Source organism: Haliotis rufescens, unplaced genomic scaffold (assembly GCF_023055435.1).
Source record: "Haliotis rufescens isolate VD_foot unplaced genomic scaffold, xgHalRufe1.0.p SCAF_20, whole genome shotgun sequence".
Lineage (NCBI taxonomy): Eukaryota > Metazoa > Mollusca > Gastropoda > Lepetellida > Haliotidae > Haliotis > Haliotis rufescens.
This window is the reverse complement of record NW_025963891.1, coordinates 21,042,530-21,057,784: the sequence shown is the minus strand read 5'-3', so window position 1 is coordinate 21,057,784 and position 15,255 is coordinate 21,042,530. Positions and strand designations below refer to the sequence as shown.

The following is a 15,255-nucleotide window of genomic DNA, read 5'->3' as shown; positions in this document are numbered from 1 at the left end:
TTTTAGTAAGGACTAATGACGTTATGTTTGATTTGACGAAACTAAGGATCGGTGTAATATCCACACATTGATCACGCAGGGACAAATATGAAACATATTACATGCCTCGAGTAGCTTAAGCAGACCTGAGACAATGACTCATGGTCGTGTTTGACACAGACAATTACACGAGTAAACAGTCATAACTTATTCGTCAAGGGCAAGGTCACACAAGGGAGACCATTTAGGCCAGTGAAGATGGGTTTACGCCGTTAGCCACGGCGAGGGATAGTAAAACGAGTATAATAGAAATCGGAGAATATTTATCGCGAGCATGTCTTATCGAAGGGGTTAGTTACAACGTGCTGTGTCAAGTCACCCGAAAATATCTTTATATTCGGGTCACGTGCAGACGTCAGACCGGGTCATGTATTACGCATGATAGATAATAATGACGGTGCGACAGCATGAATTGTTTACTTTCTGTTTTTCTGCACGCTAGCTTCTGTAAATTATGACACAACGGCCAGAAAATTTACTGTAAATTGAACGCACAAGGCTCTCGTTTCGCATAGGTGATTTCTAAGAAAGCAAGTTTGAGCCCGTGTCGAGGTGAGTTAAAAGCCGTATTTCGTAGCCACGTATGAGTTTTCGAGGTTATTTAGTTCTCTAAGAGCTGTATTAAATTATTGGGATTGTGATATCAGGTTACATAACGCACGGTGACCCCCTAGACGCTGACAAAAGAATTTTAAACGACGCGACGGATTGGAAATGATACCGACGATCAAAGATGCGAGGCCGTTGTTGGGCGGTCGCTGTTTATGGAAATTGACTGTAACGCGAACTGGGGAGTCACTGGCCCTAGTTGTGAAAATGCCGCTCTCGGTTGTTCTGAAACAACGCGAAGTAGTGTCACATCTCAATGTCGTCGTCACCCTCCACCCCTACTCCCCCTTCCCCTTCCCCTCCCCTGTCGTTTCACCCGCCCCGTAGCCATACAGCCCGGCCATCAAACGGGAAAAAAATACCAGTTGAAGAAAAGCTATGATTTCGCTTTCATCGGGCAACTGCTCTGTAAATGAACATAAGGCCACGACAGCTTGATTAATTGTTCTTCGGAAAAAAACTGTGCCAGTTATTACGGTCTTTTGGTTTTTACTGGGATTAATGTATGATTAACTACATACCTTTGTAGCTTTGAGCACCACAGTTAATTATTTATATATATATTTAACTAAGTTTGTCGTAAGAGGCGACTAACGGGATCGGGTGGTCAGGCTCGCTTACTTGGTTGCTGAATGTCATCGTATTCCAATTGCGTGGATCGATGCTCATTATGTCAATCACTGGATTATCTGGTCCAGACTCGATTATTCACAGACCGCCGTCATACAGCTGGAATATTGCTGAGCGCTGCGTTAAACAACAAACAAACAATAGCATCAATGAGATAAAATGCTGCATACATATAACATTAACATTATCATTCCAATATCTTGCGGCGTTAAACATTAAACAAACGGGAAAAAGGGGCGACCAAATGGAACAGACTCGTACCCCGTCGGCGATCACTGGATTGTCTGGTCAAAACTCGATAATTTGCATGTCATAAAGCGGGAATATTGCTGAGAGCGGCGTTAAACAACAAACAAACAAACGTTCACATTCCAAGTTCCACCCGTTATAAGCTTGCAAAGTATCAACGCAAGTGACGTCATGCAGTGTCAATGGGAGATGCCTTTATGTGACAGTGTAATATATGCAAATAGCTGTGTCCATCCAATCATCGCACAGCCAACAACGTGACCCCTTGAGCATTTGGGGCGTGAAACATCAATGGGCGGTGCAAACAGATCATTAGCATTTCATAAAACAAAACTCACCGACAACAATAACGTGTTTGTATAGTTAGATATTTGAAAAAAGCCCTAACGGTCCCCAAAGACGCATTCCTAAAGTCACTTTGGCTATCGACGCTCTAAACACATTCATCCTAATTTGAATGGATTCGTGAGGGAGCAAAACCTGACTTTCTCTTCAAGTGGAGAAAGAATCGATAATATATTTCTTTAAGGCAAAAGGTGTTTTGAAACAAAACGGGTTACTGGCGAATGCAATGAATATTTAACAGCTTGACGAAGATATCTCGTGTAATGGAGATTCATAAGTACGAGATCGTCAAAGAAGCTACTTCAAATCAAAAGGAGTGTAAAACTCGATTGACTCTTACATAACTATATTAACTTAACTATAAAAAACATCAATAATAAACGACTCCGTGTAGAGAAATTCCATCTGGAGAGTTAAGCATATATGTTGCCTATTAAGTTCTCGTCTATAACGTGTTTATGTGCCATAGAAAGCTAGACAGATTCTAAAGGAATTCTTCTTGCTATGCTATAAGCGGGAAAGAGATAAGCGACCTTCATTAATCGCCATGGTATCGGTGGAGTGCCCAATCAACTTCTGAATAACCCGAAACGCTCATTTAAGAGGCGGGACTCGAACAATTGACATCTTTTAAAACAAATTATCCTTAAACATTCATATTAAATTGAAATTTCAAAGGTTGACGTCGGCCTTTTACTCTTGTGATGTTTAGGAGCTGAAACTATATCTCCCCGTTGTACTTCTAGGGCCAAAGGTATAGGTCCATGTACCCCACGTGGGTTGATACTATATCTCCCCGTTGTACTTCTAGGGCCAGATGTATAGGTCCATGTACCCCACAGGGGTTGAAACTATATCTCCCCGTTGTACTTCTAGGGCCAGATGTATAGGTCCATGTACCCCACGTGGGTTGAAACTATATCTCCCCGTTGTACTTCAAGGGCCAAAGGTATAGGTCCATGTACCCCACAGGGGTTGAAACTATATCTCCCCGTTGTACTTCTAGGGCCAGATGTATAGGTCCATGTACCCCACGTGGGTTGAAACTATATCTCCCCGTTGTACTTCAAGGGCCAAAGGTATAGGTCCATGTACCCCACAGGGGTTGAAACTATATCTCCCCGTTGTACTTCTAGGGCAAGATATATAGGTCCATGTACTCCACGTGGGTTGAAACTATATCTCCCCGTTGTACTTCTAGGGCAAGATATATAGGTACATGTACCCCACGTGGGTTGAAACTATATCTCCCCGTTGTACTTCAAGGGCCAAAGGTATAGGTCCATGTACCCCACAGGGGTTGAAACTATATCTCCCCGTTGTACTTCAAGGGCAAGATATATAGGTCAATGTACCCCACAGGGGTTGAAACTATATCTTCCCGTTGTACTTCTAGGGCAAGATATATAGGTTCATGTACCCCACAGGGGTTGAAACTATATCTTCGTTGCAGTATACCATATGCATGATTGTCACAAGAGTCGACACATGAGGATCGGGTGATTACAATGTGTGACCTTGCTGACTGTTCAACACCAGACCCAGTGAAGGCGAATCGGTGCTCTTGTTATCAACCATTGGTTTGCTTGGTTCAGACTCCATTGTTTACTGTCCATCTGTACTATTGCTGACTGCAGTGCGAAACTCGACGACTTGCTGTCAGAAAGTATGTCAAGCTATGTAATGGCATCTCGCAGTCAATACATTAATGAGTGAGTTTGAGTCTCGTGTTGTTTGGATCGGTATTTCCGTTATGTCAAGGCGTGTCAGATTAACATTTGTTTGTTTGTTGTTTAACGCCGCACTCAGCAATATTCCAGCTATATGACGGCGGTCTGTAAATAATCGAGTTGGACCAGACCATCCAGTGATTGACATCATGAGCATCGATCCACGCAGGATACGATGAGATGCATCAAATAAGTCAGGGAGCCTGGCCACCCGATCACGTTAGTCGCCTCTTACGACAAGCATAGTCGCCTTTTACGGCAAGCACGGGTTGCTGAAGACCTATTCTACCCCGGATATTCACTGGTCTGCTTAATAAGGGGGGAAACCCGAAGTAAATCAGGTCTTCGGTGAACCCACGAGAACGCTGGTATGGTTTTAACATTCCAACATTCTGAACGAACAGGAATTCGAACACACGACACAACTCTGCGCCCGGGGTTAAATATGGATGGAGCAAACAAACGGTTCTGATAGTATGAACAACAAACTAACTCGGGGTACGAATTTACACAAGCTCGACCAGCAACTCATCGACACGTGACTATCTAATGGCCCTCGTGGCGGTGTTTTCACCGCTTGGTCTTCATATACCCAGTATGTATTCCCGAACTATGGTAGCTTGGATAGAGCTTAGGATAAACAACACTTCAGTTGTTGATAGGGCAAAGGAACCTTTCGTTGACATTTCTTTCACGTGTCCCCCAGGTTAATAAATTAGTTCCAACGCGATCGCAGAAATGCAAGACTTGAAAGGCCAGGGAAACAAGGGCTGATAACCAACCAGTCATTCTACATGATATAGGTGACGTAATTATTTTGATCGCAAGTCTCATTTGACGTGTTTTTTTGTCATATGCATGGGCAATTTTCTCCGAGGTAAAGTGGTCATGGGGGCAAATTGTACTTTTTGGTAGGCAGGTGCTATCGGTCGGGCAATTAGAAACAAGGAAATTAAAAAACCGACTTGGAACAAAGTAACATTTCATGTAGAAAGCATTGCGCATGTTCATATGGGATCGTCTAATTTTCAAACCCCGACATTCTGTTAATGTTTTAATGGTTTGATTCTATTTAAAAAATCGGAAATTTAATCCTGTGATGAAAATCTGGCTTTTGAAGTTTTACATCAGTAAATTATGCTTATATCACATTCCCGTCTCTGAAAAAGGTCGTATAATTAAACATGTACAAAAAGTTGCTGCAATATGATTTTTCTCAATCTTTGACATTTCTATGGCATATACCTACTGATATAAGATATCAATCTAATCTGGACAGTTTTAATATTTTAACACCAGGAACAGTAAGAGTACTCATAATGTGTGTGTCTAATGCACGCACGTGTGTACGCCTGTGATTTTACATTGACATCTGACAATGTTCATGTGTATTACGTATTTGACATGCGTTATAGTACAGTAAACTATGGTTATAACGAACTCGAAGGGACCACTAATTTTAGTTCGTAATAACCGTAGCTCGTTATAAGCATATATACAGCATTTATACAACAAATGGTCGGGACTGAAAAATATGTTCGTTATATCGGTCAGTTCGTTATATGCGTTTTCGTTATAACCGTAGTTTACTGTATTGTTTATTTGTTTAACACTGCACTCAGCATTATTCCAGCTATAGGAAATTAATGTAAATTATCCAGTGATTGATATTATGAGCATCATCCAAGTTAGTGAGCCTAACCACTCTATCCCGTTAGCTAGGTAAACATTTCCAGTATAGTAATTTTGCTCATGCGAACCAAGTGTTTTTAGTGGTTAGCCAGTGATCCTTCACACGGTTATCTTCAAACCGTCAGCAAGGTCATAGCTTGACTGGGCTACATAAACAGTGGAACCAGTTTAGGTTATAGGTATATTCACCTCTGCATTTCAACCCGTGAAGATGCGGGTATATATAATTTGTCTTCAGCAACCTATGCTTGTCGTAAGAGGCGACTGACGGGTTCAGGTGGTCAGGCTCGCTGACTTGGTTGATGCATGTCAACGTATCCCAATTGCGTAGATCGAAGCTCGTGATGTCAATCAAGGGATTGTTTGGTCCAGACTCGATTACCGAATATTGCGGAAATAAGAAACAAAACCAAAACCTTTGCATTTCATGCATAACAAAGAGTGCGTGAGACCCAACCCTTTATGTTTTATATGTGATCAATGAATTCTGGTATCCAAATATCTTTAACACCCTATACCAATACCTGTGGGCATGTTTGTACAAAATGAGAGACGAAACCGTACAGGTGCTTCGATTCAAAGCCGATCCAGGGCCCTGTTCCACAAAGCGATCTTAGTGCTAAGTCTGTCGTAAGTCTATGTTAAAGTATGGGAGTTACGATCATCTTAGCGCTACGATCGCTTTGTGGAACGGGGCCCTGGTCTTGTTGTGACTTGCTGCTCCTTAAATAGATATCTAACCAATTCGATCACGTATCCATTGCAGGAAGACCATCACATGAGGTATTGATCTGAATGCTGTTACTATATAAATCGGGATGGTGTAGTGTACAAAGAAGTGTCAGTGCTGTAAAACGGGTTTTGTTTGGGCATCCATAATAGAGTCAAATAATGAAGTATTACCTTGAACATCACGTATATGCCGACCAGAGCGTGGGTATATAGCCTATATATACCCAAGATGTATGTGTATTGATTTACCACACATCCGACTGTAAGTAAGGCTATATAAGACTAGCCGCGAATGTGTAGTTGTATATCTCGATAACTATCGTGATACCTTTTCATACTTCTAATACTTGACCCGAGACGGAAACACCACCTGAAACATTGAAACGAATGGTCTAACCTGTACAAGGTCGTTACGTTATACGGGTGTGCGAGCGTGTGGTATTTGCAGTTGAAACATACAATAGCCGTCTCGTTGCAGTGTCAGTATCTCTTGTCGCCATTCACCTGTTGAGTTTATTCATGCTTTTATCTGCCCGATTTCCTAAGTGGATCAAAGGGAAATGCCTTGCCGTTATGTAAACCCGCTATGCAGTGTTTGTGTATGCGTCAAGATACATACATTGCGCCCAGTGTTATTGCTCATAGCTGCTGTTTGTTCCCTTTTCTACAAGATATTTAAGACAATTTATAATATTATACAGTAAAGTACGGTTATAACGAACTCAAAGGGACTACTAATTTTAGTTCGTTATAACCGTAGTTCATTATAAGCATATATACAGCATAACTACAGCAAATAGTCGGGACCAAAAAAGTAAGTTCGTTATAAGCGTGTTCGTTATAACCGTAGTTTACTGTATATTACTTTGAAATGTGTGAACGTTTCATGGTAATCCATCCATGCTGCAGTTATACAAAATAACCTTAGCCCTAAGACTGTCGTAAGTCTATGTTAATGCATGGGAGTTACGATCGCCTTAGCGCTAATATCGCTTTGTACAACGACGCCCATATGTCCAGTAGATATTTCCTTTATAATTTTCTTATATTAATTTCCTTACATTTCTGAAAGGACACGTTACACTTAACTTATTTAGAATAAACGAAAAGTATTCCCTTATTAATTTAAGATAACGCTCAGACAGAATAGCGCGTTTTGGTGTTAGAATTACCAGTTGAATCAAACGTGAAAGTGGATTATACATTCGGTGTGTTGTGGTTAATCATTAGATCGTTTACGGTATTTTCAATATTTCGCCGTCCGATGGTACTTCGACCGCGATTCGCTATCTGGTGTCTATTACATTTCGCGCAAATGAAGAGTTACGGTAGCAACGTTGCAGCTCGCATGACCGACAGCAGTTCCTTCCCTTGTAATCAGAGGGTATTTCTGCCGCAAGGTTTAATTGTCCGAGAATGACTCAAGCTGTGGCCGCCGATCTGTTTCTGTGCCAACAAGTAAACAGGGCGCCCTACAGTCGAGCCGAAGAGAGGCGAATTCCCGGGATTTGATCGCTATATGCAGACTCGTCCAGATTCCCCGTCCACAACACCACGTCACAAACACGGCACGGCAAAAATTCCATTTTAGGACACCGCCTCATTATAACTGCCGTGCAATCGTTGGCATAGAGGTTGAACAATTGATAACGTCACAAAGTGTTGATTTATTTGTCTTGTTGAGAAATAGCAAGGAAATGTATAAATATGTGTGAACTTAGATTCATGGAAAGGACTCACAGCTGGAGATACGCACATTAGAATTATTCCAAACGATGCAGGTGCGCACAATTATGTCGCGTGCCTTTTCTACTGAAGCAATCAGTTAAAGGTTGAATAAAAGAAATCTAGGCGTGTGAACAAAACTTATTCTTCCGAAACGTTTCATTTTGCAGTTTGTTTTCATGATGTATGATTAATAATAAACATGCATACGCATGTCTCTTTACGGCTTTACATATAGATGGGTCTTTTTTTCAATGTTCGGTCTTGAACGAGCGTGGAGAAGTTATTGAGTTACTAGGGATTGTCTCCCTTGAAGCGTTCTTAGTTGCCAACGTTTCATAGTCGTGTTGTTGGGTTTTTTTGGCACAAGCCCATGTGCCGTACGAAAGTCTTATTACATTTCCAGATTTGAGTCCCTAATTGTTGACACGCGTGTTAAAGATGAAACTATGCTTGTTGACATTCTGAGGATTACAGATCTGATTAGCCTCACAGCGACGAAAGGTGTCGTCGCGTCATCCCCGCCTATCACACGATATGTCCACTGAAGCTTAGGCGCTGTTGGGAGTTGAGCGCATCCCCCCGACCCACCCCTTCCTATGGAACGGGAGCGACAAATACAAGGGTTACGGCTGTTTAGTTAAACAGGGTGACAATTAGATGGAGCGTCTTTCATACGGTTAGGGCTGGAGTATGGCCTTGCTTTGTTCGCATCTGGGGTGTTTTGTTAGGGTTTGCCGTGAGCGGGACGATTCAGATGGTGTTGTTAACTTATCCCGTGGCACGATCTGTTTAGGTTAGGAAATAAGTCGAGTACAAATACATTGCATAAACAATTGTCAAACCTCGAGTGATTGCCTGTCCATGTGTAAATGATGAATAATTCTTCTTTAGCGTTTTTTTTTAAAAATCATATCAATCTATTCACTTTCCAGATTATATTTTTTCGCCTGACTGCGCATATTTGCAAATATAAATACATATTTTCACAACATGAGCATGTGTTTTATGCCATTATCCGGTACCATGAAAACATTTGATTGACAGGGCTGTATCAGTAGTATAACCAAGTTGGAATCTCAAGCGATCTGTTTGACAATGCAAAATATATCATTGGCGAAACGAAACACGCTCTGGTTAACACAAAGTTGCGTGGCTTGCATTCATTGTCGGTGGAATGATATAATTGAATACTTATACAAGTGCGTATTCATAGCGTCGTTTCTCTTGACATGTTTTGACAGACGCCCTTTTCCTGAAAAATGCAATACATTCAGATTCGCAATACAATAACACTTTTAACGATGCAGATGAATGAAAATGGCACATGTGTCGCAAATTAGTACACATGTACATCATCACCTGTTTAAAATACGCCTGCGGATAAGCATATATCATACGTACTAAAAAAGTCGCGTATCAATAATGTACTCGGTGATATTATCGAGTCGTTGTCGCTTTTCATATCACTCACGGCATATGCGAAGTCAATTACCAGATATTTGCTCTCGTATAGGAGTATAGAGAGGGCGATGGAAAAATTGCTACAGGCATTTTAAAGTGAGACAAATCTGACAAAGTCAGATGGTTTGTCTTTTGATAGCAGGGGCGAGATCTGCGAGTTGGAAGTGTACGTTATTTGTCGACAAATGTTCCCTGAACGCAGTGTTTAACACATTGTCTCCCAACCCTCCCCTTCTTGGCCCAGGGTTCCCATCTGTCGTGTTATTTTGAGGCCGCACGCTTCCACTTTCGATTTGTTTCTTTGTCGAGATCAAGGGAAGCTATGCCGATGCACCCACCCCGCCGACGATCTAGCACACACAGTCTCTTAGGTCATTCGGTGTTCCTTGCTTAATTCATTTTCAAGTCATTTTCTCCTAGTCATTCACTCCGCTATGTTTAGCTTTGCAATGGTTACAAACATCAGCCTCGTGCTGTGCACGCGGTGGTTTGTAATGCTGGTTCCAGGGCTCTAATTAATATTCATGAGCTGTTGGCCCTGGCTGTCTATTGTGTGAACTCTCTAATCGAGCTAAACTCTATGTTCCGGTGCGTGATTGTTGTCGAGTTTATAGAAACTGCGAGTTATCGCGACTCCGCTGTGACCCTCGCATAAACAAGTGATTTCACACTACACACAGCTCGGAGACACTTACCGCGAGTGATTGGTGTGTAAAGACGCGATGCAAGCGGGACGGTCGGCAAAGTAACTGTGAGATTGTATCTGTGTGATGTTTTGATAGCGTGAACGACCAACTCCTGAGTGTTCGGCTGCATGTGCCATCGTCCAAACGCAATGAAAGACAAGTTGTGATACCACTTTCTGGACAGAATATACCTTCACAGCGCCAGCCAATGTTGACCAACGATACATGTACAGTGTCAATTCGGATGTATAATTCTATGAGGTTTGTACACATTTTGTCCCACGCGATGCTATGCTGTGTGTGTTTTCAAATGCCATGATTTTCCCTCCAAACCTGCTGTCAATCGCAAGGCTTCACACAACGATCTGGTGTTAATTGGCTTACCAACAATGTTGTCTGTTTACCCTTCCTCCCATGTTACTGTCCGACGAAGCTTCGTAAGTCTGAGCGTTTGCAATGCCGACCTCTTTAACCATGCCAGTATTGCTGCCACAATGTGGTGTTTGTGATAATTGATTTATCAACAGTCATACGTATTAAAAATTTATCACTGACACAAAGCACTCCCAATTTGTAGTTGTATTAATGAATGGTTGAGGTAATTAATATGTTTCAAGAATCCACTGGGATGGTAAAGTACAGTTTTGTCATTACTTTAATTAAATTATATCACCAAGAGATTTGACTGATTGGTTTGAGTAACAGAATAATTCTGGGTAGTGCTGAATTTGGAACTGTTGTTTTTGTTACTTCTATCCAGGTATCGGCAAATATAATCAGTTGGCTTATTAAACTCTTAATTCAAGGATTACAAAAATATTAATTTTTCTCCAAAAACATTTTTTAGAGAACATTTGATATATAAATACTGAATATATGGACAGATATAAACTTAATCTTTGAGATACAGAATTTTAACATTCTATATTCAATTATTTTAGTTATGTAAAGGTATACCAGTCTACTCTTAAACAGCCATTCAGACAGGGCTTATTTAGCTTGTTTAACTAATGACAGCTATTGTAAGGTGTACTGTCGTGACATGTGTTGTAATTTATGCCCAAAATCCCAAATAAATTCAAGTTGCCTTCATTTTAGACATAAATCTAGAGTGATGACATTGTACCACATAGTCTAGTAATAACATGAACTAAGTAATGTTCCTCAACATGGATGCATGACAGTTATTACAATGTACTACATAAGCATACATCTTATCTACATAGTTTATATCTTCTGTCTCTGTGTAATAATAGTGTACCAACAAACATTTATACACTCCCATATTTCACCAGTAAATGACATCAAATCAGAAAAGACAATGTAAAGGAAGGGAGGTAACTCTAATTTCTCCCACAAGAAGCAGCTGTGAATGTATTTGAATGGCTGGCTACAGATGTGGTGGAATCATCTGTATTGATTGTTATACTGAGGGTTTCAAATAAGGTTGTCAATGTATGGTATTGATCACGGGTAATCTTTGTCAATTATGCGAAAGGCATTTCATGCTGATAGTATTGAGATTAGCAACTGTGCAGGCCATGACATTTTGTAAGATATTGTTGTCGCTTTTAGGTATCATAATTCTCGTGGGTGTGGGTGATGAACGGGCATTATTATAAAGGCAGTATTTAAAGTTCATAACAGTAATTCCATGGTGAGATTGTCAAGGGTATGACATTTTCTTTGATGGTGTTTTAGTTCTGATATTTAATATATCCGAAAACTAATGTTGTCAGATATTTCTTGATTACAATCAGTTTCCTTGTTTTAGATAATCATGAAATAAGACAAGGAATTGAAGATGAATATGGAGGGAGGTGTGCAATGCAGGGGGCCAGATCGGTCCTTTTTATCAACGTTATTAAAAATATTGTCATTCTGTTTAATGAATGTCCCAATTAGTGCAGACAGTAGTTAGTTCTAAGACAACATGTCGCTTCAACAGCCAGGAGGGTAAAACCTAATGAATTATTGATGTCAAGTTTGTTGAGTCTTACTCACTCTGATAACATAACTGATTGATCACCACACACAATAATGCATATGTGGGATGACTTGAAACTCAAAGTAGGTCAAGACAGGCTTTAATTTATTGCATGTGTACTACCCTGCATTCCACAGATACGCCATCAATTTGCTAGATTCAGACCCATTATGGTGAAGCGGGCAGAGGGGGACATAATGGTCACCTATTGTCAAGGTGGGCCACTGTGAACTGCTAAACAAACACCTACTATATAATCTCACCAGGCTGATCACTCAACTAGAACACCAGACAGCCTCCTTATAGGGCACATGTTGGGAGACATAGTAGTGACCATTTGCTGACCAGCTGGTTAGGCAGGGAATATGGTCAATTGAACTTGGTATGATATAGGATATATACAACATGGCTGGGAGGGCTTACAGAGAGATTTCAAACCCTGCTTTGTTTGAAATATATACGGACAAGCACACTGAACAGGTGTTTTGTTGGCAGGTTGAACAGTTAGGAATAACTGTTGTTTATGACAAGGAGTTTATGGATGACAACTTCTTTATTATACAAACAAACATTTCAGGACTACTTCTTGCATTTTATCAGGTGAATGAAGGGCAAGAATTAGCCCTGAAATGTGTATTTGTGATAAAGATGTTATCCATAAAACACCTCGTCATGTTTACATCCAACTTGTAAATGCACAAGAGACTCTCAACTGTCATATTATAACTACAGATTTTTGTGGAATGACTTTTTAGGCATTCTATTTGGGATTCGGGGGAAAAATATTGTCCCCCAAAATAAATCGTTCACAGGACATGTTAGATGTTTGGACATATTTTTTATGTAATGAAACGCTTGCTGAAAAAATAATGTCTCCGACAGAAATTCCAAACTACATATTCTTAAGTAGTAGATCCTTTAAATCCTCTAGACTCCAATATATCTTAGCAATGCAGTGTCTTTGATGTCAGTGCAAGGGGCCCTGTGATAAATATGATGTAACCTGAAGGATTTGAAATGCCCTAACTCAAACCAAACACAAACCTATCTTACTTATTGACAATTATAGGTGTTAATTGTTATCACCAAACCTTTTATGATGTTAACTATAACGTTTTTATAAGCGCTTTTTTAAAATGTAGTGTTGCAAGATTACGTAAACAATTGTATAGCTATAAATAATGTGCATATTTATTAACTACACAGTGACATGTTATATACTAGGGCGGACTAGGTGATCGTGTGTAATCCCTCTCTGATGGCAACATGCAAACCGCCAGTTTTCTGTCAGTTTCTATATAGAGTGAGTTGTGTCAGGTTAAGTATGGACTGAAGACATTAAACAGGCTTGAAGTATTTGCAGGGTAAAAATATTTTGAGTTTTTCCATGGCCCAGATCTACAGGTGTTTAGGAGATACCAAGGGGGAACATGTTATGGGTTTTAATTGTGTAATAAATGTTGATGATTCAATCTGAAATCGTTTGATTTATTACCTACAGTCAAAATGTACACTATAAGGGTTTATTGACAGGTGGATGTGAATAGAGGTCCAACTAATGAAATCTGGCAACATTTCAGTGTGTTCAGCATTTTATTTTTATTTGTTTAAACATCAGGTGTATACATATTGTCAGTGTTAGAAAATAAAAGGTTCCTGTAGTCCCTCAGGATGTTGTGATAATATACAAGTCTAGAACCCACTGAATCTTATATTTTTAACATTAATGTTATGACAAGGACTCTTACATCTTTTTTGAAATTCAACACTGTTTTTATTTAATTTTTAAATGTTGCTGAATAAACATCATTACACTGCATTCAAAGGTTTGTTACAAAAAACAGGTATTAATTCTTCAAAAGGATTTTATTCAGCCAAACAAAGATGTTACTGTAGGACTTGCCCTAAATTAACATGCAAATGGAAATGCACAAACATCATATTGCAAGTCAACCTGTAGAACTTGCAACCATATTGAAAGCTCTCTGAGTTGTAATTTGCCATGAGATACACTTTAAAGTCCTGTTTATTTGAAAGTTATCTTGTTGATTTTGTAGAGAGGGATCTTTATTCAGGAAGTCGTTATACATAAATCCATTTGAGAGCTAAGTCCAAGTGTGGAAGGGTAGAGTTTGTGTACGATGTCAAACTTCACTGATATCACATTCCAAGGTTCTCGGAAGTAATAACTTCAATACTTTACTTTAAAATTAATATTTTCAATGGTGACAAATCCCAGTATTTTTATGTAAACAATATAAGTTGACAACCTGATTTTTGATACAACACATACCGATAGATTATATTTGGCACATATACTGTGGTATGTATAATAATGAAGTTATTATCCATACTGTTCTATGTCTTTAGTATCCAACTTCTACGTGCCTATGAAGAGCAGTTGTGTAATACTGATTGTAAATACCCTTTTCTCCGTATTGGTCGATTCCTGAGAGCAATACAAGTCTTCTTCTTAAGGCTATAGCAATAGTCATAATTAAGATTACCTGAATTTTTTTCCAATTTGAAAACCAACATTTGCTGTAGACATGGTACTGAATGTCAGCCCCCTGAGGAACTCCCTATATTTATTCCTGTCGAGATAATTAAATCAAGAGAACAGGATCCGTGATCCAGGTATAAAGATGGCTTGTCTTGCATTTATTAATAAGTAATATGTAGATTTGTTTTGTTATTCATGTCCCTTGACATGAAATTTCAATATACATGGTTAGTTCACTGGTCTGTGTTCTCCCTGATTCCAAATCAGTAAGTGTTCATTCAATTTGCATTGCCTTCTAATGGTGATCTCTTATCAATCAACAATCAGGTCCTTTCACGCTTGCTGACCTTGTCCTTATATTGAGGTAGATATCATTGACTTCTCCCATGCTGGCCTCCTTCCCATGGATAGTATTGCATAACACTGACCAGCAGGCTGGCTGACCAGCCCATGTACATTCTAGCTGCAGTAACTGGTCAGTGGACAAGCTGACATGGACAATAGCTGTGGTTAGAGTGGGCATTGTAAGTATGGAATGCTGTGTGCCCATGGGTGAGCTGAGATGTAGTGGTCACTGCTGTCCATCTAGGTCAGGTGATGGTGGAGCAGTGTAGGATGGATATAGAGCTGCATGCATAGGATGTGCTCAAGTGAAGATGTTTCCGAGATGACTGGCATTATTGACTGTTTGTGGATTAATATGGTATGGAGATCTCTGAATGTTGATGCTATGGTATGTTTGGTAAAGTATGGCTGACTACTTGAAATTTCGACTGAGATTCCTGTGTACATGGTTGTTGTTGATTTGGGGTCCTGACAACTGCTCAGGGCAAGAGATTAATTGTGACAGAAGACTCTAAAGTC

The 15,255-nt window shown here is 39.9% G+C and overlaps 1 protein-coding gene across 6 annotated transcripts in view; it reads left to right on the top strand.

Annotated features, from left to right (window-relative positions):
* LOC124137805 (zinc finger MIZ domain-containing protein 1-like) overlaps positions 1-15,255 on the top strand; it is a 423,984-nt gene that overhangs the window by 369,826 nt on the left and 38,903 nt on the right. The window contains exon 1 of one of the 6 annotated variants that reach the window (XM_046504315.2): positions 9,744-10,162. The exons of the other annotated variants lie outside the window; for them this stretch is intronic. The gene's annotated coding sequence lies outside the window, so the exon portion shown is untranslated. Of the gene's footprint in view, positions 1-9,743; positions 10,163-15,255 lie in introns of those variants that run through there. 6 annotated transcript variants of the gene reach the window in all.